The sequence below is a fragment of the Oryctolagus cuniculus genome, chromosome 7, assembly GCF_964237555.1.
Source record: "Oryctolagus cuniculus chromosome 7, mOryCun1.1, whole genome shotgun sequence".
In the NCBI taxonomy this organism is placed as follows: Eukaryota; Metazoa; Chordata; class Mammalia; order Lagomorpha; family Leporidae; genus Oryctolagus; species Oryctolagus cuniculus.
The window spans coordinates 48,844,801-48,866,571 of NC_091438.1; the positions used below are offsets into that span (position 1 = coordinate 48,844,801).

The following is a 21,771-nucleotide window of genomic DNA, read 5'->3' on the forward strand; positions in this document are numbered from 1 at the left end:
TACACAGCTGCCTCCAGTTCAACCAATAAACTGTAGGACCTGCTCCTGATTGCAGGAGAGCAGCGTACTCGGCGTGTGGGTAGCAGAGTTGGGATTGGTGGAAAAGGACTATAAAGGAGGAGAGAGACAACATGCACCAGGAACATCTAAGGGGAACATCTATCTGAAGGAACACCTGTGCAGCCCCCGAGAGAGCCGGCCGGCGGTGTGCCGCTCCCCCGCGGAAGTGGGGAAAGTGGCCAGGGGGAACCGCCCTTCCACGGAGGTGCAAGGGTCGGTAGCCAACCCGGGAAGAACCAGCAGCAAACCCGGGAAGGGCCGAGCAGACGAAAGAACAGCGCAGGGTCCTGTGTCGTTCCTCCACGAAGACGGGGAGCGACACAAAATAAAATTTCTTCCTTCCTAAGAGGCTCCTTTCAGGCATTTTAGTTAAAATAATGAAATAGTTCTGTTGTGACTTTACCACGTCAGCCATGATATTCTGCCAAAACTAAAAAAAGTCACAGAACACCAATATAAGACAGCTACTCTCTGACCGCGATAAAATAAGCACACACACACACACACACACACACTGAACCCAACTTTGACTTATGGGGTTCTTCTTGACAGCTACAGACTGGAAGCTAGCAATACTGTAGAGAAGATATGCCATTCTGATTCTCAATAATCTGCATTAAACTGTCCCCTTATCTCACCCTCCAAAAGCTTGTAGGATCTTTCATTTGTTCCTAAAGTTCTGAAATATGTTCTACAGGAGTACTTCAAAAATTCATGAAAAAATGCGTATCATACGAATGTATGCATGGGGGCCCAGCGCTGTGGTATGGAGCTCTTCGGATCCAAGCTGACTCATTTGGGGGCTGGATGGCCTAGGCCAGCCTCACATACACATCCGGAGTCTAGGTGGGTTGGCAGGAGCAGGTTGGATGCATGGATCTTTTTTCCCTTGTGATCTTTCCTGCAAACTAGGTTAAGGGTATTCTCGAGATTCCAAGTGCGGCACAAAGCCAGCAAGCCCCAAAGCGCAAGCATTTTTCAAGCTTCTCTTGTGTCAGTTTTCCTAAGGCATCAACACTTGGCAAAGGCAAGTCACACGGCCAATCCCAGATTCAAACAGAGGAGAAGCATTCTTGATGGGAGCTGCAAGATCTTGTTTTCAATCTATCACATATAGTGTACCATATTGGAAAAGAGACAGAGAGAGAGAGACAGAGAGAGACAGAGAATCTTCCAGCTGCTGGCTTACTCCCCAAGATGGCTGCAACAGCCAGGTCTGGACCAGGCTGAAGCCAGGAGCCAAGAATTCCACCCAGGTCTACGCAAGACCCCAGCTGCTTGAGCCATCACCCATTGCCACCTCCCAGGTGCACTCACAAGGCGCTGGATGGGAAGCAGAGCCAAGACTTGAACCCAGGTACTCTGTGTGCAACCCAACCTGATGCAGCACAACCACCGTGCCTGTATTATTATTTTTAAAATTTCCCTATGTGAGAGAGAACATGTGCTGTTTGTCTTCCTGTGTCTGGGTTAAATTTCACCCAACATCGTGGTTTCCAGTTGCATCCATTCTGCTGCAAATGTCAGGATTTTATCTATCTATCTATCTATCTATTTATTTATTTTTGTGGATTGCTGAGGTTAAAAAGATGCTTATTTAAATTTTTGACACACAGTGTTCAAAAAGCAGCCCGCAGAACTTGTACCGATTTATTTTCTCATTACACAATGTATAGTAACCTCTCCAACACACTGAATTTAATTTTTTTAACCATTCTTTTAGGTGAAAAATGTTATTTCAGTAATTTAAATTCCATTATTTTGAGCTGGCCTCGCGTGAGTTGGTCATTTTGCAGCCGGCTGGTGGGATCTATAAGCGAGACTAATGTAAATTTACAAACTTTAAAAGAGCACGAGTAAGTGGTCCTTGGGGAGAGGAGGCGGCTGGGCTGTTTGCGGCGTTAAAGAAAAGCGCGCGCGGCTGCTGGGAACCCGCCGACGGGTTCCTGAAAATCCACTTTCCCGCGCCAGCATCCCCACAGCGGGAACGAGGGCTGGGCAAGCGACCTGAGGCTTCCTAAAGGGTAGACAAAGCGCTCGACTGGGCGGACAGCCCCGACTGAGCCCGCAGACCCGCCGCGCCCCGCGCGACCTTCCTCTGCCAGCTCAGCCCCTTCCCCAGGCCCTTCCTAAACAGCCCTTGCGGCCAGGGAACGTGGCTCCTCGGCACCTTGCGGAAGACACTTTTCCTGGCTACGAGAGCCTTCGAAGCCCGGCCCACCGACCAGAGGACGAGCCTTGCCACCCGGACGCGTCCTGGAGCCGAGTCCGGGCGGGAGGCGAGGCTGCGGTAGCTCTCGGGGCTGCGCGGCCTCTGTCACTCAGGTCAGGAGAGTCAGGCACCCTGAGCTTCACAAACGCCGAATTCCTCTCTTTGGATGAATTTGGGGAAAATGGAGTAAATTTCTCGAATCGCTTACCAAAAGTTGAAACCCAATGTGTGGATGGACGATTATGTTCGGGAAAAAAGGAAGCGCCCAACGTGGGGCTCGAACCCACGACCCTGAGATTAAGAGTCTCATGCTCTACCGACTGAGCTAGCCGGGCCTTGGGAATGGGGCCCTTCCTACATCTATATCATTATGTTCCAATGGGGAGCGACGCTTAATTGCATACGTTTCGCTGTGAAAACATCCAGGATTTTGTGGAGGAAAGAAAACTTTTGAACGGCAGCCTTCGGACACTGAGTAGCCCGGGTTCAGAGAGACGGGCTCTGCGCGGAGCCAGGCAGGCTTGCCAAGGAGCCGGCATCACGACTGCCGAAACCCCCAAGTTTCTGCAAATTCGTTCTGGACCGAGCAGCTCCGAGAGCCCGGCTTTTCCGACCCCGACTGCCGAGGAGAAGGCGGAAGAGTGCGAGGGGAGAGGACGAGGGAAAGAAGGCCTCTCCATTCATTCCCGGAATAACTTTGTTTTTAAATAAAAGTTTGTGTTGCCTGAATGAAGGGCCGTGTTCATTACTCGGGGGTCGTGGTGAGGTAGGGCCTTTCAAAGGTAGAGACCCTCCCAGAACAACGTCAGAAAAGAGCACCGTGGCATAACCCGTACCCAGGTACCCTGTGGCAGCCCTGGAGCCTTCAAAGCCCAATCGGAGAGCGCGGAACCGTATAAGGGACACAAAGACTCGACACGCCTGTAAGGCGATGCCCCGCTTTGTGACTGATTCGCCGGGCCGGGGTGGGCCCGGATGAACGCTGCTTCCAGCTGAGCCTCGGCGTCGCGTCTCTGCCCGAGAACCCCGCGACGTGGCGGGGGGCTCGCGTCGGGGACTCGGAGACGCCGCTTCCGCCTCCCCTGTCGCCGGCGCACGACACTCGGGGCGCCGAGAGAAGCGCCCTCGCCTGGCGCCCCGGGCCGATGGACCCGTCGGCGACGGCGGGCCGGGGTGAGCGGACCCCGGCAGCACAAAGCGACCCGAGCAGGCGCGCAGGAAGGGCGCCGCCGAGGGAGGGGCGCGCCCCTCGGAACGGTTATAAATAAATTAGTAAAAAAGGTGAAGAGGTTGGACCCGAGTTCGTGGGCTTGGGTTTTAGTGAGGCTGCCCCTGAGAGGCGGAAGGAGAGTACTGTCCGTCCCGGGGACGGGAGACGGAGCCGCACCCCCATCGCGCTGGGAGAAAAAAATAGCGCCCGGGGCGGAAGGAGAAAAAAGGGAGCTGGCAAAAGCGCCGGGCAGAGTTAATGGCGACCTGAAGAGAGCGGCCGAAGTCTAGTTCCGGTTTAAACCAGAGCCCCCGGCAGTTTAAACTCTTCCCCCCCGTCTCTCTTTGGTTTGTAGTAACGTTAACCGGGCTCCTTTTCTGGCAGGGGGCGGAGGAAGGCCAGCTGTCCCTCAGGGCGGCGACACTCAAGTCACCCGGATGTGAGCTGAGCCGTCGGTGGGCGTGTCGATGGGCGTTCCTGTGGGCGTGTCTCCCGGGCCCTGTCAACCCTGGGACCTGTCAACCCTGGGACCTGTCTTGCAGCTGCCTGAACAGGTGTTTGTTCCAGAGACGTCTCAAGTAGTTCACGGCTGACCAGGTGCCCTGTGCCTAAGATGTTTGATGGGTGAAAAACAAAACCATTGCTTGTAACACCCTTTCGCCCTAAAGTACAATGGCGAGATTACTCTGGACTGAAAACGGAAAGACAAAAAATACCTAAAGATTTAAGTAAGTTACAAAAGGTGTAAAAGTCACAAAAGATTTGGAAAAAAGTTAATATGTTGAGAAAACTTTTATGTGTGATAAAGTTAACTGTAATTCTTAAAATATTGTTTACAAAGTTTTCTAATTTTGAACATTAATGTCAAAGGTACAGTGACATAAAATTAAAGTCTAATCTGTTAAAGCGATGAGGCTTTTAACATGTATAAAAATATCAGTATGTTAACAAATCTAAAAATTGTCGATCTTAAATTTTAAAACGATTTTGCAAACAATGGCACTATCTCTTTTTAGTAATTTTCTTCTTAACTGGTTATTCTGTGTCATTTTCTAGTCAGATCCTAAAAGCTCTCTTCTGGTTCTGTTCGAAAAGAGCTGAGTTTTAAAAGTGTTAAGGTTATTTGTATATGTACTTATTTTAAAGTATCTGAGTAATTGCTTTATTTATAACTGAATAAATCTGATCTATAACTGGTTAAATCACCCTGACTAAATAGATGGATATTATTTCACAATGTTAAGAAATCTTATTTTAACCAGATATTTTAAGCCCTCCTGATATCTTTGACAAGCTTCCTAAAAATCAAAGTTCTGAATTCTTTGGACTTTGATATTTCCAGTTGGGCCCTTGGAAATGTCAAAGGCTACTGCTCTAATCTTGACAATACCAACTAATTAGGCTGTTTGGATTATTTTACAGGTACTGTCAAGATATGAAGTGGTGCTAAACTTTAAGTTATGATAATACAAAATGCTACTGATACAAATGTCCAGAAGTTGTGTTGTTATCAGTCATGATGGCTATCTTAATAAAAAGGCCCAGGGGCCTACAAAGGATAAATGTTTACAAAATCCTGTAGGTGTTTTCTAAAATTCTGTGTCAACAGGCGCCTCTTCTTGTTAGCCCATGAGTTTTATAATTTAACCATGTCTGTATAAAGTCTCCTGTCGCCCACAGCTTTGTATTCTCCTCTAAAACCACTTACAATCAGATTTATTTTAAAAGAGGGGGAGTTTCTAACAAATGTTCTTAATGCAGATTTTCTGACAACTTTAAAATCAATAGTTTGATTAAGAGATTCAAGAGCTCTGAAAAAGAAAAATACGAAAAATTAGGACATTGTTGGTCTGTGTTTGTTTAGATGTTTCCTCTTCTGCTTTCAAAGGACTTTTTCAGCAACTTCTATTGTATTCAGCCCTGTAAGCAGATAAAGCTACATTTAACAATGGACGACAGGTTCCAGCTGAGAAAAAATGTTAGTTTTTTTTATCTCCTCCCCCCAGTTTTCTTTTACCAAAAACAGAAAGTAATTCTAATCAATTGATGGTAGATTTTTAAAAGCAATTAAAGACTTTTTAAAAAGCTGCTTTATCATCCTGTCTTGTGATGCATGTTATGTACATGTTAAATGAGTGTGCATGTTATATGTTGTGCCTGTGTGAAAAAAAATCTGCTAAGGACTCTATTTTCATTGGCTTATAGATAAAAAGAACTCTCATAGAAACTGGAACTGTTAAGTTAGCCCAAAATGCCTTAACCCAAAATGCCTTTTTGGTTCACATGACTCAAACAAATCTCTGATAGGTGGGGTGTTTTAGATTTACTGATTAAAAAACCTAAAAAAAAATTTTAAGACATTGACATGTTTGTGCTTGGGTTTGCTGATCAAACTGATGTAGGCAGGCAGATAGGATAAATTGATTAGATCTGTGAGCTGGAAGACCTGCCCTCTACCATGCTCCCTGGGTGATCTCATGCCCCTACCTGACCCCACCTGTACGCCCACCTGCCAATCAGGCTATGTAACCACTCCCCTTTGGAAGCGGGTGAAAGGCCTGGGGCAGGGTGGGCCCCTCCCTAACTGCCTTTGTTGTTGCCTTTGCTGCCCAGGCCTTCGGGGCCTGTGGCCGCTGGCCTGCCTTCCTGCCTGCGTGCTTGCTGCACGTGTCTGGCTCCTGGCCTGCTCTCTGCTTAGTATGGACTCCAACTTAGCCTCTAGACTTCGCTTTCTCCCCCAAATAAAGCCCTCACTCTCTTGTGCATTTCTGGCACTGAATAAAATCCTTAAAACTTACCATGTTGTCTGGTCTATTTGAGCCAGTATTCAGAATTCTTCTCTAAATATGTGGCAAGAGCCCGCAAAGCTTATTAATTTTGGAAAATATTAATAAGCAAAATGGTATTCAAACAAGTTATACTTATGCTAGATATTTATAATCAACAATCATAAAGGTATAATATTATCCTAAAAACTAATTAGGTAAGGGCATAATGTCCAATTTAGCTTTTAGAGTGGTTCTTTGGCAAGATCATGACATAAGGTAATAATTGTGCTTATCTAATATTTTAATTTCTTAGATAATTTACAATTATAAATAAGTTAGTAAATGTCAAAGGTAAATGTTTCCAATACATGTACTCTTATCTTAAAATGTATAAAAGACTTGGGCCTTCTTTGCAAACGTTTCCATAAGTTGTTGCTATCAGATGCTCACTTGATCTTAAGGAGGCCTGACTTGTGGCCTCACTTTTCTGTCCTCTTCAGGATGATCTCATAGCTTAGATTTATTTTGCCATGGACGCAGTAGACAGGCAACCTCCCTTTTTCAAACCAAACTAAGGGAGAGATAAAAAGCTTTACTAATGACTTCAAATTTATAAACAGGTTGGGTAAGGTGGTCATCATGTTTTGATCTTAACTAAGAAGACACAACTCTCCTCATGGGCATTGTCTTATCTCACAGGAAAAAAACGTTGTCAAAACGTGTCTCTGACTATAGATTTCTTGCCAAAGCCACCAAAGATTAGGGATGGGCCTGAGCACCCCCTTGGCTAACATCCAAAGGCTGCCCCGTGACCTACTTTAACAAGGACCAGGAGGAAAAGGAACAAGCTGGACAATAGGAACAGTGTAAAGATGGGCGGCCAGTCAGCTAGTACACAGTGACCTGCCATCAAGAAGACCCAACAAGGCCAATCCACCCCAAATGGCACCGGTTTTTGATGTGGAAAGCCAGAACCTTGGCAAACAGCTGTCGTGACAGAAGCCAGCTTCCAAAGAGCCCTGTCAGCTCTACTAAGAACTGGGTCACTAAAAATGGAACAACCCTGGGGCTGAAGGGCTCCCAGGTTGGCTCCAAGCTAACAAAAGCCCTTCACTGCCCAGCTTCCAAAGTAAACACACACACACACACACACACCCCATTGAGGGGATGGCCTGGGGTAAGTAACATTGCAGGCAGGACTGTAACTCCCTTTTTAAAGATGCCATCTACTGGATACCAGCCTCCTATTCAAGCCAGCCCTCCTCCCAGGACAGCCAGGTAATGGGAATGAACAGGTGTCTTCCCCAAGGAGGTTCATACCCCCTGATGATGTCTCTTCTGATACCCCATGTGCAGAGACAGATAGTTCCGGTCCTCACATACACCAGCCAGGCCTTAACACCCACCTAATTATCATCAGACTCTTTTATAAAGCCACCAAGAGGGGAAAAGGGAGCCCCTGTCTTGGGGATGGATGTAACAGGGCTTTCAAGCAAATTAAACAGGCCCTCATAAATGCCTCAGCTCTAGGGCTCCGAGACACAGCTAAGCTTTCTCCTGACCACGCTGGCTCCATGATGAGAGTACTCGCACATCTAGAAAGCGGGGTCCTGACACCACCAGTGTCATACATTAAACTTCAAGGGACATTAACATAAGGATCAATCCTTCCTACATCTCTTGGCTGCTACCAGGCGGCTTAAAGGGGTTCTTATATGTGATTGGCTGACAGTAACTGTAACAAAATGACTCTGCTAGAACCATACCCTCCAGAGAGGGCTCCCAAGTAAAAAAAGATGGGGGCTAAAGATGATATTTGGTACTCTCATAACGAATGCTAAAATCTATATACAAGCACCCACAGTGAGGTGCTAAGAAAGCACTTCAATCTCTTTTCACCTGAAAAGTAAGGATTACAACTAAAAATATTGATTCAGATTTTTAAAAAATTCAATGATGATATCAGATCCAGACATTGCCAACTAAAACCGGCTGCTTGTAGGGATGGAGTTGTTCATTTTCAGGCAGTCCACCACTGTGCATAGAGATCACGGTGTACGCCACTTCTGGAGTCAGCAGGCTACTGCCTCTAAGAGAAACTAAGCCATATTATTTAAGAACTAAGTTAAAGGTGGCCAGCGTGGCCCCCCGGGTCCAGCCCAGCAGGGTGAAGCCAACAGCTCACAACTGAGAGGGCCTCTTGGACCAGGCAGCACCATGGAAACTGACTGTCCAAAGCCACTGAGCCTGTCCCCAGAGACCACCAAAGACTACAGCCCTGCTTTGGTCACTCTGGAGGCTGACCAATCTACACACAGTGGAAGCTTGGGTAGCTGACAGCACCATAACCCACAAGATAAATAGCCTATTCAAAATGGTTGATAGTTTATGCTGCTTATGGATTGCTTATATTTCTTACTGTAATGCACTATCACCTTCTGTTATTGTCTATGGTCATAGTTAGGGCCCTGGTCCTTGCCATAGGCTTGACAAGTTTCTCCAAGTGCCTGGAACCCTGGTGACTTATTTGGTGGTGGGCACTGTAGTCTTGATTCTGTAAGCCTGCCTAGTTCTGCTGGGCCTGGCTCCCTTGGAACTAGGACCATGAAGGGAGCCCAGGACTAAAAGCAGGCCAGACTAATGCCAAACCACTGCTCCTTGCCAGCACATACAAACTGCAGTGCCTTCCCAACACCAAACTGAACAGGATGGATCCCTTGTAACTATTACTCATCAGCGATGGCAAGATCTAGGTTTAGATAGAAACAAGCTAGAAAGGGCTCCATTAAGACTCCCACCCGAACCGCACCATCACAGTAACTAACATGTAACCACTACCTTTGTTCCTTGGAGATAATGTGTTGAGGACATACAAACACCACTAGACTGCGAGGCCTCAGCAGCTTGGTCTCAGACTTTCCAGCAGCCCCTCTGATCCTACTGTTCGGAACTTCTCTTCTTACTTAGATAAAGCTTCTCTACTTCTACTCTCACCTTTGTGTCCAGACTCGCAAATCATCATCAACATCAGGACACGAACTCAGACTCCTCTCACGAGTTTTCCTGCAACATTATCACAACTATTATGAAGGACATAATTTAAAAAAAAAAGTCACATATGTCATGATGTTATAGATTATGAAGGGTCCGAGTATCAAAGAGGGGAATGAGGTAGGGGCCTTCAAAGGGAAAGTTAGGGGTCCTCCTGGATCGAAGGAAAAGTTGAGAATCCTTCCAGAACAAATAACAACAAACAAGTGAAGAAGGTGGCATAATCGGTAGCTATGTGCGCACCCTAGAGCAACCCGGTAACCTTGGAATTCCTATCAGAATGTATGTAGCCATACAAGGGAGACAAAGACACTAGGATGTTACATAAGGCAACGCCCGGATTTGTTCCGAGCCCAGCCTGTTGAAGGTGAATTAGCAGGGCCCTGTCGACCTGAAAAAACATTGCTTCCGGCTATGAGCCTCAGTGTCGCGAGGTGCAGCAAAGTGTCCCCGAGCCCGGCCCCACGCGCTGCAGGAACCTGCGCCCGGTTTCGGGAGGCGAGCAGCTCTCCCAGACCCACAGTCTCCAGCGAAGGATTCTTTCTCCCCCGTGCCAGGGTGAAGCCCTTGGTGCCCGCTCCCTGGGTCGAGGCCTCCGCCTGGGCTGGCTGGGTTAGCCTTGGCGGTCACGTAATTAACATGGATCCCTTTTGTTTGTTTTTTAAATCTGACTCCTGGGCAACTTCTCCCTTGTAACTACTTTACAGTTTCTAAAAACAGTTACTGTGCAGAGCTGGAAGAATTTAAGTCTCCCCAGATGATCATGTGAGTGAATTTGGAGATAAACAAAAAATAAAAAAATGAGATCTGATGGGGAGCAGCTGGATAAGAAAATATAACAATGGGACCGCAATTTAAAATGCATTCAGACTGCAGTCAGTTTATTCTGACTTTAAGGTAGCACACTTCCGAGCTATTCTGTTGTAGTCACTCCCGTCTGCTTTACCGATCGGTGCGACGGTAGGATCCCCATCCAGTCTCCCCGGGCTCAGCCGGAAGCCTGCGCCTGGCCCGAGGAGGCAGCTATTGTGGGAGCCGCTTCTCTCTCTTCTGAGGTCACTTATAAAGGTTGCAAAAACAGACGCCATAGGGGTGTCAGTTGCACACTGCCGTGACTCGGATTCGAACCGAGGTTGCTGCGGCCACAACGCAGAGTACTAACCACTATACGATCACGGCGCGCCACCCGCAAGGCAACGCGCAGCGGCTGGATTTCAATGCCTTTGTAACAGGATCGCCTGCCTTGCGGCCTTTGCGCCAATGGCGTGACTCCCGAAAGCCCGCGCTCAGCAGAGCCGAAGCTCCGACCAGGACTCGGCTTTCGGGGTCGTCGTCCTGCTCGGGGAGGCGGCACACCCAGGTTTTCTCGTTTGAGTGTAAGTAGACAGCCGGAGACCAAGGGCCCGGCCGTCCTCCGCCTGCCCTCCACGCGAGCGAGCTGCCAGGCGCAGGGGTGCGGGAGGCGGCCCCGAAAGGGCTTCCTCTGCGTCTGCACCCAGTGCTCGGGAACTGAGGCTCGGAGCCGCCGAGCCGCGGACGCGGGTGAGGGCGGTTTTTCTGATCCGTTTTTTCTTGCTCCCCTCTCGGCGCCTCAGTTTCGCCCGCGCTCTCCTGTGGCGCTGAGGCGCTTGCGCGGACTGCCTGAGCCCGTCCCCTCAGTAAATCAAAGCCGCCTCCGCAGATCCAGAAAAACAAATGGAATCCAGCAGGCGAACACAGCCGACCGGCGTAGCTGGAGGGTGCGACTACGAAAGATCTGAAAGGCTCGTTCAGAAAAAGAAAAAAAAAGGTTGGATCTGAGAGACCCCGCCGGCTTAGGGCCCCTCTCTGGGCTTCCAGCATTGTGGGCGTTAACCAAAGCAGGGAGGAAAAATAGAAGAAGTACTGCGTTGGCCGGGAATCGAACCCGGGTCAACTGCTTGGAAGGCAGCTATGCTCACCACTATACCACCAACGCGCACGGGGGTGTTGCTTTCTTACAAGGTTACAATGTTCTATAATTTATTTATTTATTCATTTATTATTTATTTTTGCTACATGTTAAATATCACCCAAAATGTAGCCCACAAAGTCGAAGTAGGAACAGAACGAGAAGCTAAGAGTTCAGCTATTGAAAAGTCTGGGACTCAGCAGAGGGTGGCCCAAGTGATTGGGCCCCTGCTAACCACGAGGGAGACCCAGACGAAGCGCTCGGCTCCAGGCTTCGACTTGGCCCAGTCCTGGCTGTTGTGACCATTTGGAGAGTAAACCGGCGAATGCAAGATCTGTCTCTCCCTTTCTGTAACTCTGCCTTTCAAATAAATAAATAAAACCTTCACTTATTAAAATTGATCAAAAAAGAAAAAAGAAGAAAAGAAAAGTCTGGGGTAGTTCCTTGTTTTACAGGTGTAAGGAAAGTCAATTCCAGTTTCTTCTGTTATTTGAAAGAAGCCATCGGATACTGAAAAAAAAAAAAAAAAAAAAGAAAAGAAAAAAAAAAGAAAGAAGCCTCTGAAATCCAGCGGACGAGTTAAACCTTTGCCATGGGAGTTTTCCCTGTACAACATCGTTCACCATTAGAGTGTTTCCTTAGGACGAATGCAGAGTTGGCACTGAAAGAGGTGCACATTTTTAAGTTTTGAATGCATAAAATAATTGCTATTTGGAGAGCGATCACCGATTTTCACTATTCAGTGAATATTATCTAATTACCCTGGTCAACGATATTGTCTGTCGCCTTTTTTCTTTATGAAAATGCAGGATAAAAATATGATGTCTCACTTGAATTTGCATTTATTTTATTACTATTGAGGTTGGTCATTTGTCATAAGCTTAAAATAATTTGTTTAAGTTTTGAGACTAACACACGTGCTTTGCCTATTTTCTACGGGGTGTATTATCCCTACTTGTTCATCATTTGTCTTTTAATATTACTTATGGGATTTGTATGAGCACAAGTTTTCTGTTTTTGTGTAGAATACCACTTTTATTTTTTATGATGCCTTTCTCTGCTTTTATGTTGAAATTGTTCTTAATCAAAAATTAAGACAATCGCTGTTTTCTTTTTAAAACCTTCAATTCTTGCATTTAATTCTTTATTTGATATGTGGTATGAGGTAAAAATTTATCCTAAGGAAATATCTAGTGATGTACAAAAAACACATAGCTATGCAAATGGTCATTAGCATATTTGTGAAATTAAAGATTTGGGAGTGGGGGACAGAAGTCCAGTGATAGGGTTAATTACATCCATTTTGATTTTTAAGTTATATTTACATTGTACATTGCTGGTGGGAGTATAAATTGGTAGGAATTCTATGAAGGGCAAACCGGTAATATTTATCCACAATTTCGCATAGCTTTTGAACACCACCTTTTCAATTCCTGAGCATTTATTTCACACACATGCACAATAACACAAGTACAAGATTATTTGCACATATGTGTTGTTTGTGTTAGCGAAAGATGAGAAACAATCTAAATGTCCATTAATAGGAAGCTAGCTAAACTAATCATGGAATAACCATGCAAATAGAATGCTGTGTATCCTAAGGATATATGTATACATGTATAACATGTAAATACTCTAAAACACGTTGCTAAATAATTTTGTGCAAGTGCACAAGTCAAATAGATTGCCATCATTTGCACAAAGAGAGTATATTTAAATCCATATGTATATATACATGCATGTACTTTCATTTGCATGAAGCTTTATAATTTATAATTAAAAAACTTAACACTAGTCACTTCGTTAGACAGAAAACCGATGTAGGGGTGAAAGACAATCATCAGTTATACCTCTTTGCAAATTTGCCTCCTAATGTAAATGTATTCACTTTTCAAAAATTAAAGCATTATATTGAATGACGATACATTGCTGAAGAACACTTCCACTGAAAAGCGCTAAAAAGGTGTTTATAAAAACGCACGTAGAGCTTAACTCCGTTTTCCTGTTTCATTAACTTCTGTCAGTAGATTCATTTTGTTGTTACAGTTGTGAAAGGATTTTCCCTTGCGATGAAGGGCAAAAACAACTTTTCCCTGACCGGGAATCGAACCCGGGCCGCGGCGGTGAGAGCGCCGAATCCTAACCACTAGACCACCAGGGAAGGTGACAGTGCTGCCCCGTCCTTGCTCTATGATTCTTGCTCACCCTGTTTCTGCTTACCCTGCCCGGAGACCACGTCACACCGATGGCGGAGCTTTCGAGACTCTCGAATGCTCGGTTTCCTCTACGCCAGAACCACTCGTGTCTCCGAGTAGAAAGAATTCTGCAGGCTGGCTCTCCGAACCGAGCGAGGGTTGTCTCACGGGTCACAGTCCCACGCCCTGAAACCCCTGCGTGGAGAGAGGCTCGGGGCGCAGGCGGCCCTCGCGCGACCCCAGCACAGCGCCCGGCTGCCCTGGCCGAAACCCCGGGAGGTTTTCCTGAGGGAAGACGAAGGGCGTCGTGCGAGAACCGCCGGCAGATCCGGGGCCTCTGGTAGCCGCCCCCCCCCCCCCCCCCCCCGGCATGTCGTTACAAACTGTAGGCCACAACATAGAAAATCCCTGGGCGTGCGGTGCCGGGTGCTCGGCCGGGCGACCAGGAGGGCGGGTCCTGCCGTGCGTGGCGTGCAGGCTGCACCAAAGAACCCTTTAGAAACATCCCCATCGACGTGTGGCAAAGTCGCTGCATAAGAGCGAGAAAGACAAATCTGGCAAATGCCGACAGTCGCTTGGACGTTTATTGCATTGTGCTTTCAACTTTTCTGGACTCTTGAAAAATGTTAAGATGAGACGTTGGCGGGGGCGGGGCGGGGGGATAAAACCACCCAGAGCCTCCCGGCCGGCAGTGTCATCAATTCGCGTTCAGGAATTCTGGTAGAATCCTTTAAAAGCAACCCTTTCCATTTACACTTATACCAGAAAATATTTGTGATAATGAAAATTGGGATTTTAAGATTGAGTTATTGATAATATGTGCTTGTCAGCAGGCCTGACCCCCACCCCCCCAAAAAAAGATGGTAAGATAAAGGATGGAAGGGTATTCGTTCATTTTGTTTTGCTTTGCTTTTGAAGAATCAATATTAAAATACTGTTTATAGAAGGAATTAGTTTTCCACTCCAACTGCCACCCTACCATGGATTTCAGTGCTAGAAATTAGAGAGTCACTAAATGCTTGACTTATTTTCATAAAAATTCCGGAACTTTGTCATGTCCACCAAGGACCCTACAGAGCCTACTCCCTTTTATTCAACCTGTTTCCACTACACAGATAGCTGTGCTCCAAGGTTTGGGGAAAAAGTACCTGACTTTCAAAGCTACGTCTCGGGATTATATTTGTGGATGAATAAAAGTTACAGAATTTCTTTCTCTGTGACAAAAAAAAGCCTGTTAAAAGGTCAATAGCACTTTTCCATTGGTTATTCTGCCACCTGCTGGTAAATTTTGGTAACACACGAGAAGCTAGGAGGGCGCATGTGAGCTCTGGGAGGAGCCGCTTTTTCCAGTATCAAAGCATCGGAGGAATCTCGCCAAAGCCCCAGGCCGGGATTAACCTGGCACCGCACAGCTGAGGGTGGACAGGGAAGGAGTGCGATCCACCTACTTCACTTTGTGTTCTGTTTTCCTTTTTCCTTTATTCAAACATTTACAGATCATGCACCAGAATTGATATTAAAGATACAAAAACATAGTTAAGGAGCTCACAATCTAGTGGAAAACCACCTGGGAAGGCAGCAGATGATAAATAAAATGAGAAGATGTACTTTTGCCTCTTCCTCCGCTAAAAACCCTGGTCATTCATTCCACACGTCACAGATGTGAGGCCCTGAAGTGTGGCGGGAAGGAGGCAGACAAGCAGGGGCCTCAGAACTCAACGGACAGCACCGCACAAGCTGTAACTCTCGATGTTTGGGAGTCCATCCCATCATGCTGCGTTAAACTTAAACAGGGAAAAGGATCAACATCTGAGATGAAAAATGCATAAAATAACATCAGAGACCACCTTCTGGGGCTCCTCCTTTGCCTGGGGGAGCTTCCGTCTCTTACGGAAAATAAACTTTCACTTTTGCACCATTGGACTTGTCCTTCATTTCTGTATTGAGCAACAAGTCTGCGGACCAGGGAAAGATGCTCCCTCCCTCTGCCCCAAGCCCTCAGGATGTGACAAAGGTATCCCACACTCCACACGCACACTCTTTCACTGCCAGAGCAGTACCAGGGAAAGCCAACCTAAACAGAAGATGCAAATAAGATGCAGTCTTAATACATAATGCCCCAAATCTCCAGGCTTCAATCAGAAAGTAGTCACTGTACCTACGAGGAAGATCCCAAACTGGATGAAAGCAGACAGCACCTGGCTGACAGGGATGCTAGAATTATCCCAGCACAGACACAAAGGAGAGAGACACATGGAGAGCTCCCATCCACTGGTTCACTCCCCAGATGCTGGCAACATCTGGGGCTGGACCAGGCTGCAGCTGGGAGCTGGAAACTCAATCCGGGTCTCCCACCTGGGTGTCAGGGACCCTAACACTTCAGCCACCATCTGCTGCCTCCCAGGGTGCACAGTAACCACGGTGCTGGAATTAGGAGCACAGCCAGGATTCAGATCCAGGCATTCTGATACGAGATGCAAGTGTCCGTCCGTCCTTCCTTCCTTCCTTCTCTCTCTCTCTCTCTCTCTCTCTCTTAATATTTATGCATTTATTTACTTACTTATTTAAAAGGCAGAGAGAGAAAGTGAGATCTTCCACTCTCTGGTTCACTCCCCAAAAGCCCACAACAGCAGGTGCTGCACCGGGCTGAAGCCAGCAGTCTGGAACTCAATCCAGGTTTCCCACATGGAAGAAAGAGACCCAAGCACTTGAGCCATTACCTCCTGCCTCCCAGCATGCAGGCATATGGACAGAAAGCCAAGCATAGACTGAAACCCAGGGACCCCGAACCGGGAAGCAGGAGCCAACTCTCCACTCCACTGCCGGCATCGTGACCATTGTGCCAATGCCTGCCCCCACATGGAAGTTTTAGAGCTGAAAACTGTAGTAGCCCACAACAGTACCTCAGTGGATGGACTCAACAGCAGGATGGAAGAGACATGGGATAGAATCAATGAAGTGGGAGACATAGCAATACAAATTACTCAGTGCAAAAACAGAAAATAAACTGGGGGAAAAATGAGCAGTTTCAGGGATTCATGGGATTACAATAAAAGATTTAACATTTGTGTCACATTCTCGAAATACCAAATTAGCTTTTCTTTTAACCATAACATTTCCAAAAAAGGATTTTAAGTGAGTTTCAGAAGAATGCATAAACATCTCACATGTAACCAAAAACAAATACAACAAATGACAACTAACATAGAAATAGAAAATTCAAAAACCACAGAAAAGATAAAATAAGTAGCAAAAACCAAGCTCATATAAATATTATAACTGATCACTACATGACACAGCACCTCAAAAAGTTCATGGAAAATGACCCCCCGCAATTTTTTTTAGGGTTTATTATATTTAAAAGACAGAGTCACAGAGAGGAGAGACAGATCTTCACTTCCCAAATGGCACCAAAGGCTGGGCCTAGGCCAGGCCAAAGCCGGGAGCCTGGCAGGGACCCAGGCACTTGAGCTGCCTTCCACTGCTTTCCCAGGCACATTGCAGGGAGCTGGATCTCGGGAATGGAGCAGCCAAGATGCAAACCAGCGCTCACAAGGGGTGCCTGGCACCTCAGGTGACAGTTTAACCCACTGTGCCACAATGCCGAGGGCTGGTACAAAAAAAATTTTAACCCATGTATGCAAGGGGCCTTCAACAAGTTTGTGTAAAATGCATGTTATGAAAAACATGGGTTTCAGTATATATATATATATGTACACACACATACATATATGTATATTTGCCAAGATAAACTTTTTTTTTACATTCTATTGTGCAAAAACTTCTTTCATCTTTTCCTCTGAATTTCAAGACAGTTAAAGCAAAAAGAGGGGGAGGGCCTTTGGCCCAGCATTTACAGAGATGATGACACAACTTGAGATGTCCACATCCCATATCCAAGCGCCTGGGTTCAAGGCCCACCGCTGCTTCCAATCCAGCTCTCTGCTGTGTGTACCCTAGGCGGTGGTAGCCAATGACTCACGCATTTGGGAGACCTGGATTCCCTTGCAGCCTCCTTCTTTGGCCTGGCCCAGCCCCAGCTGTTGCAGGCATTTGGGGAGTGAACTAGCAGACAGACAATCAAACTCTCCCTCTCTGTCTCTGCCTCTCAAATATATATAAGATGTATTTAGTTATTTGAAAGCCAGGGCTGCACAGAGAGAGGGTGAGACAGAGACATCTCCCATCCACTGGTTCACTCCCCAGATGGTTGCAACAGCCAGGACTGGGCCAGGCCAAAGCCAGGAGCCTGGGTCTCCCACGTGAGTGCAGACACCCGGGTAATTGGGTCATCTTCTGCTGCTTTCCCAGGCACATTAGTAGGAGGCTGGCCTGGAAGTGGAGCAGCCAGACTCAAACAGTCACCCATATAGGATGCCAGCATCCCAGTCTGTGGCTTAACCCACTATACCATAATGCCAGTCCCAATAAATATTTTTTTTAAATAAGAGAAAGAAAAATGAGTTATAGAATTCAAACTACTACTATTGTGATGACCTTTGGCCAGGTAAATCTGCTTTATTGTGACACTTGACAATTCTCCCAATCCATTTTTAAGACTTCTCCCTTAGGCGCCTTTCTCCGAAGGGAGGAAGGAACCTCCACTGTGATATGGCCTTGACTAAACAAGTCCAGAGTTGGTGAACTCAAGGGGCTTCCATAGCCTAGACAGCTCATGGCAAGAGCCTCGGGTGATTGCTGACGCCATAAATAAGAGTGCCAATTGTTAAATCTACAACAGGAGTCACTGGGTACAGGCTCCCCACGTAGGATCTCTGTCCTTAATGCGTTTTACTATGAAACTTAAAAACAATACTACTAGTCAAACAATACCCTATACCTTGTGCGGTTGTGTGAGTGCAGCCTGTTGAAATCCTTGCTTAGTGTATACTAAGTGGATCTTCTGTATATGAAGGTAATTGAAAATGAAACTCTATGAAGGGAGGGATGGGAGAGGGCATGGGAGAGGGGAGGGCCACGGGAGGGAGGGAGGTTGAGGGGGGGAAAGCCACAACAATACAAAAGTTGCACTTTGTAAATTCACATTTATTAAATAATAAAAAGAATAAAAAAAAAAGACTTCTCCCTTACTGAAAAACCAGCGTAGGCCCTTCTTGCTGTGTTCCTCTTACGGGTTAACCTTGTCTGAGCTCCTCAATACTTGCAAATGCAACTCTACTCTTGAGTCACAACTGGTATATTTTATATTACAAATGGCATACAAATGAGGAGCTGATATAGTAAACTGGAGAGTTTATTACACTAACTGTCCTGGTTGCAGCTTCTCTCCAGCTTCGGGATGCTGAGTGAGCACGCAGTAACTTAAAACTACAATATAAATAACTCCGGAGGGGTAAGGGAGAAGGTCTATAAATGGAACAGGAAAGATCTAGAGGGCTTGCTTCGGGCTCCAAATCAGCTTGGGTGATGCCAACGAAGTATTTCTGATCATCTTCTATGGGGTAGAGAAACTCCTATCAAAGGGCACAGCCTTATATAAAAAAGACTAGCGTAAGGTCTTGTAAAAGAAAGAATCACAAGAGACGTTATCTATTATTAAAAAATAGGTGCTGTCCAAATTTGTAAAAATTAGGCCAGAGAAAAAAATGCCTGGGGCAGATATTTGGCCCAGAGGTTAAACCAGCGGTTAAGCGCGGGGCTGGGATACCAACATCCCATACCAAGGGTTCGTGTCCCAGTTTCACTCCTGGTTCCAGTCTCCTACTAACACACACCCTGGGAGGTAGCAGAGCAGGTGATGGCTCAGGCACCTGGGTCGCTGCCACCCACATGAAAGACCCCGATTGAGTTTCCGGATTCTTGGCTTTGATGTGGCCCAGCCCTGGCTGTTGCCAGCATTTGCAGAGAGAACCAGAGAATGGGAGTATTTTCCCTTTCTTTCTCCCCCTCCTCAAATAAAGATTTAAGTTAATAAAAATAACAACCAAAAGACCCCAAACACTGATATGCATAGCAAAGGTTACTCTTTTTTTTTTTTTTTTTTTTTTTTTTTTTGGACAGGCAGAGTTAGACAGTGAGAGAGAGAGAGACAGAGAGACAGAGAGAAAGGTCTTCCTTCCGTTGGTTCACACCCCAAATGGCCAGGAGCCAGGTGCTTCCTCCTGGTCTCCCATGCGGGTGCAGGGCCCAAGCACTTGGGCCATCCTCCACTGCACTCCCGGGCCACAGCAGAGACCTAGACTGGAAAAGGAGCAACCAGGACAGAATCCAGCGTCCCAACCTGGACTAGAACCCGGGGTGCCAGTGCCACAGGCCTAGTGAGCCGTGGCGCGGGCCCAAGAGTTACTCTTTAAAAACAAAAACCGAAGGGGCCGGTGTTGTGGGGCAGCTGCTTAAGCCATCACTTGCGGCCGGGATCTGAGTGCCGAATTCCTGCTACTCTGCTACAATCCACCTTCCTGCTATTGTGGCTGGGAAGGCAAGAGATGGCCCAAGTACTTGGGCCCCTGCACCCATATCAGAGACCCAGATGGGGTTCCTGGCTCCTGGCTTTGGCCTGACCCAGACCTGACTGCTATGACCTCTTGGGGAGTGAACCAGTGGATAGAAGATCTCTCTCTCTCTCTCTCTCTCTCTGCTTTTCATCACTCTGCCTTTCAAATAAATAAATCTTCAAAAAACAAATAGGGATTGGCTTTGTGGTACAGAGGGTTAAGCCACCACTGGTGCCAGGGATGCCATATGAGTGTGGGTTTGAGTCCTGCATGCTCCACTTCTGATCCAGCTCACTGAACGCACCCAAGAAAAAGCAGCAGAAGATGGCCTCCAAGTACTTGGGTCCCTGCCACCCGTGTGGGAGACCGAGATGGAGTTCCCGGCTCCTGGCTTCAGTCTGGCCTAGCTCTGGTTGTTGCAGCCATTTGGGGAGTGATCTAGCAGATGAAGAATCTCTGTCTCTCCTTCTCTCTTTGTAACTCTGTCTTTCAAATTCATAAATCTTCAAGAGAAAAGTCTAAGCATCAGCAAATCCTATAGACTTTTCCTGCAAAATCTATCCCAAGAGTCACCACTTCTCATCATTGCTATACCACCTGGTCCTAAATGGCTAAATCTTCCTGTCTTCCCATCTCTAACATCATTCTACACAAGGCAGTAAGAATGACCTATTTTTTAAATTTAGATTATGATAAATATATTTGAGTTTCAACTGACATTTTTAATTTTTTTCCTCTCATTTCTTTCATCTTCTTTTGTTTTGTTCTTTTAATTCTGTTGTCTCCTCTTTAGATTCAGAAATAAGATGCTTTATTTTTTTTCTATTTCTTTCTCCCATATTAATCCATCATTATGAGCTCTAAATGATTCTTTCTGTAGTAATTGTTTAACAGTTCTTTTGATGAGGCTCTGTTGGTGGTAAATTCCTTGAAGCTTTGGTTTGTTTGAAAATTCTGTTCTGACATTCTCTCCGTTGCTACGGCACACTACATAAACCCAGTTTCTTTGACTACGGGTTTATTTCCAGTAGTGTTTCATCCACGGGCTTTGACAAAGATGATCAAATTTCTCTAATACTAACTGACTACATGAAGAAGATACATGTGTGTGCATATATATTTATGTAAGTATGTGCTATATAAATGAATATTAAATATAAATATACATATGAATATATTTGCATATATTATACATACACAGGGTCTTTAAAAAGTTCATGGCAAATGGCATTATGAAAAAGCTCTAGGAGTGGGCATTGGGATATCACATCCCACATCAGAGTGCCTGCTTTCAAGTCCCACCCCACTTCTGATCCAGCATGCTGCCTGGGCCCCAGCCACTCACACAGGAGACCAGGGTGAGTGCCAGTCTGCTGGGTTTGGCTTGGCCTGGCCCAGCCCTGGCTATTACAAGCATCTGGGGAGTGAACAAGCAGATGAAAATCACCTTCTCCTTTTCTGTCCCTCTGCCTTCCAAATAAATAAAATAAAGAAATAACATTAAAAAAACTTTGCAGGGATTTCAAATTTCTTCCGCCAAGCTAATTTTTAATTTTTCCCATGAATATTTTGAAGTACCTTCTATATCTCAAAGGAACCAAAAATAACTTCTGCATTTCAAATTTTAGTATGGAAAGTTTCAAACATTTATATAAAGAGATTAGTATAATGAATCCCTGTATATTCATCACACAGGTTCAGCAATAATCAATTTAATGTTTAAATATTATTTTAGCATTCCATCACCCACTTCCACAACCCAGATTATCCAGAAGCAAATCCCAGATAGCATATCTTTTCATCTTTTTAAGATGTGTCTCTAAAGAATAAGAACTTCCTTTTTAAAAAGGTACCATTTATCACATTAATAATTTTAACAACAATTTCTGG

General features: G+C 45.9%; 1 long non-coding RNA gene and 3 other non-coding genes across 5 annotated transcripts; 1 reads left to right on the plus strand and 3 right to left on the minus strand.

Annotated features, from left to right (window-relative positions):
- The first annotated feature begins 2,102 nt into the window (after window positions 1–2,102).
- On the plus strand, window positions 2,103–5,567 carry LOC138850406 (uncharacterized). Of its 2 annotated transcripts, none has more exons than XR_011390126.1 (2): window positions 2,103–3,553; window positions 3,867–5,567. It is a non-coding gene; the product is annotated as an uncharacterized lncRNA (long non-coding RNA). The 2 variants fall into 2 exon arrangements; XR_011390125.1 differs by having other exon boundaries at window positions 2,103–3,445.
- Window positions 2,535–2,607, minus strand: TRNAK-CUU (transfer RNA lysine (anticodon CUU)). The gene has a single exon. It is a non-coding gene; the product is annotated as a tRNA-Lys (tRNA).
- A 4,841-nt stretch (window positions 5,568–10,408) lies between the features above and the next one.
- TRNAH-GUG (transfer RNA histidin (anticodon GUG)) lies at window positions 10,409–10,480 on the minus strand. The gene has a single exon. It is a non-coding gene; the product is annotated as a tRNA-His (tRNA).
- A 2,840-nt stretch (window positions 10,481–13,320) lies between these two features.
- Window positions 13,321–13,392, minus strand: TRNAE-CUC (transfer RNA glutamic acid (anticodon CUC)). Its single transcript has one exon. It is a non-coding gene; the product is annotated as a tRNA-Glu (tRNA).
- Window positions 13,393–21,771: the final 8,379 nt, after the last annotated feature.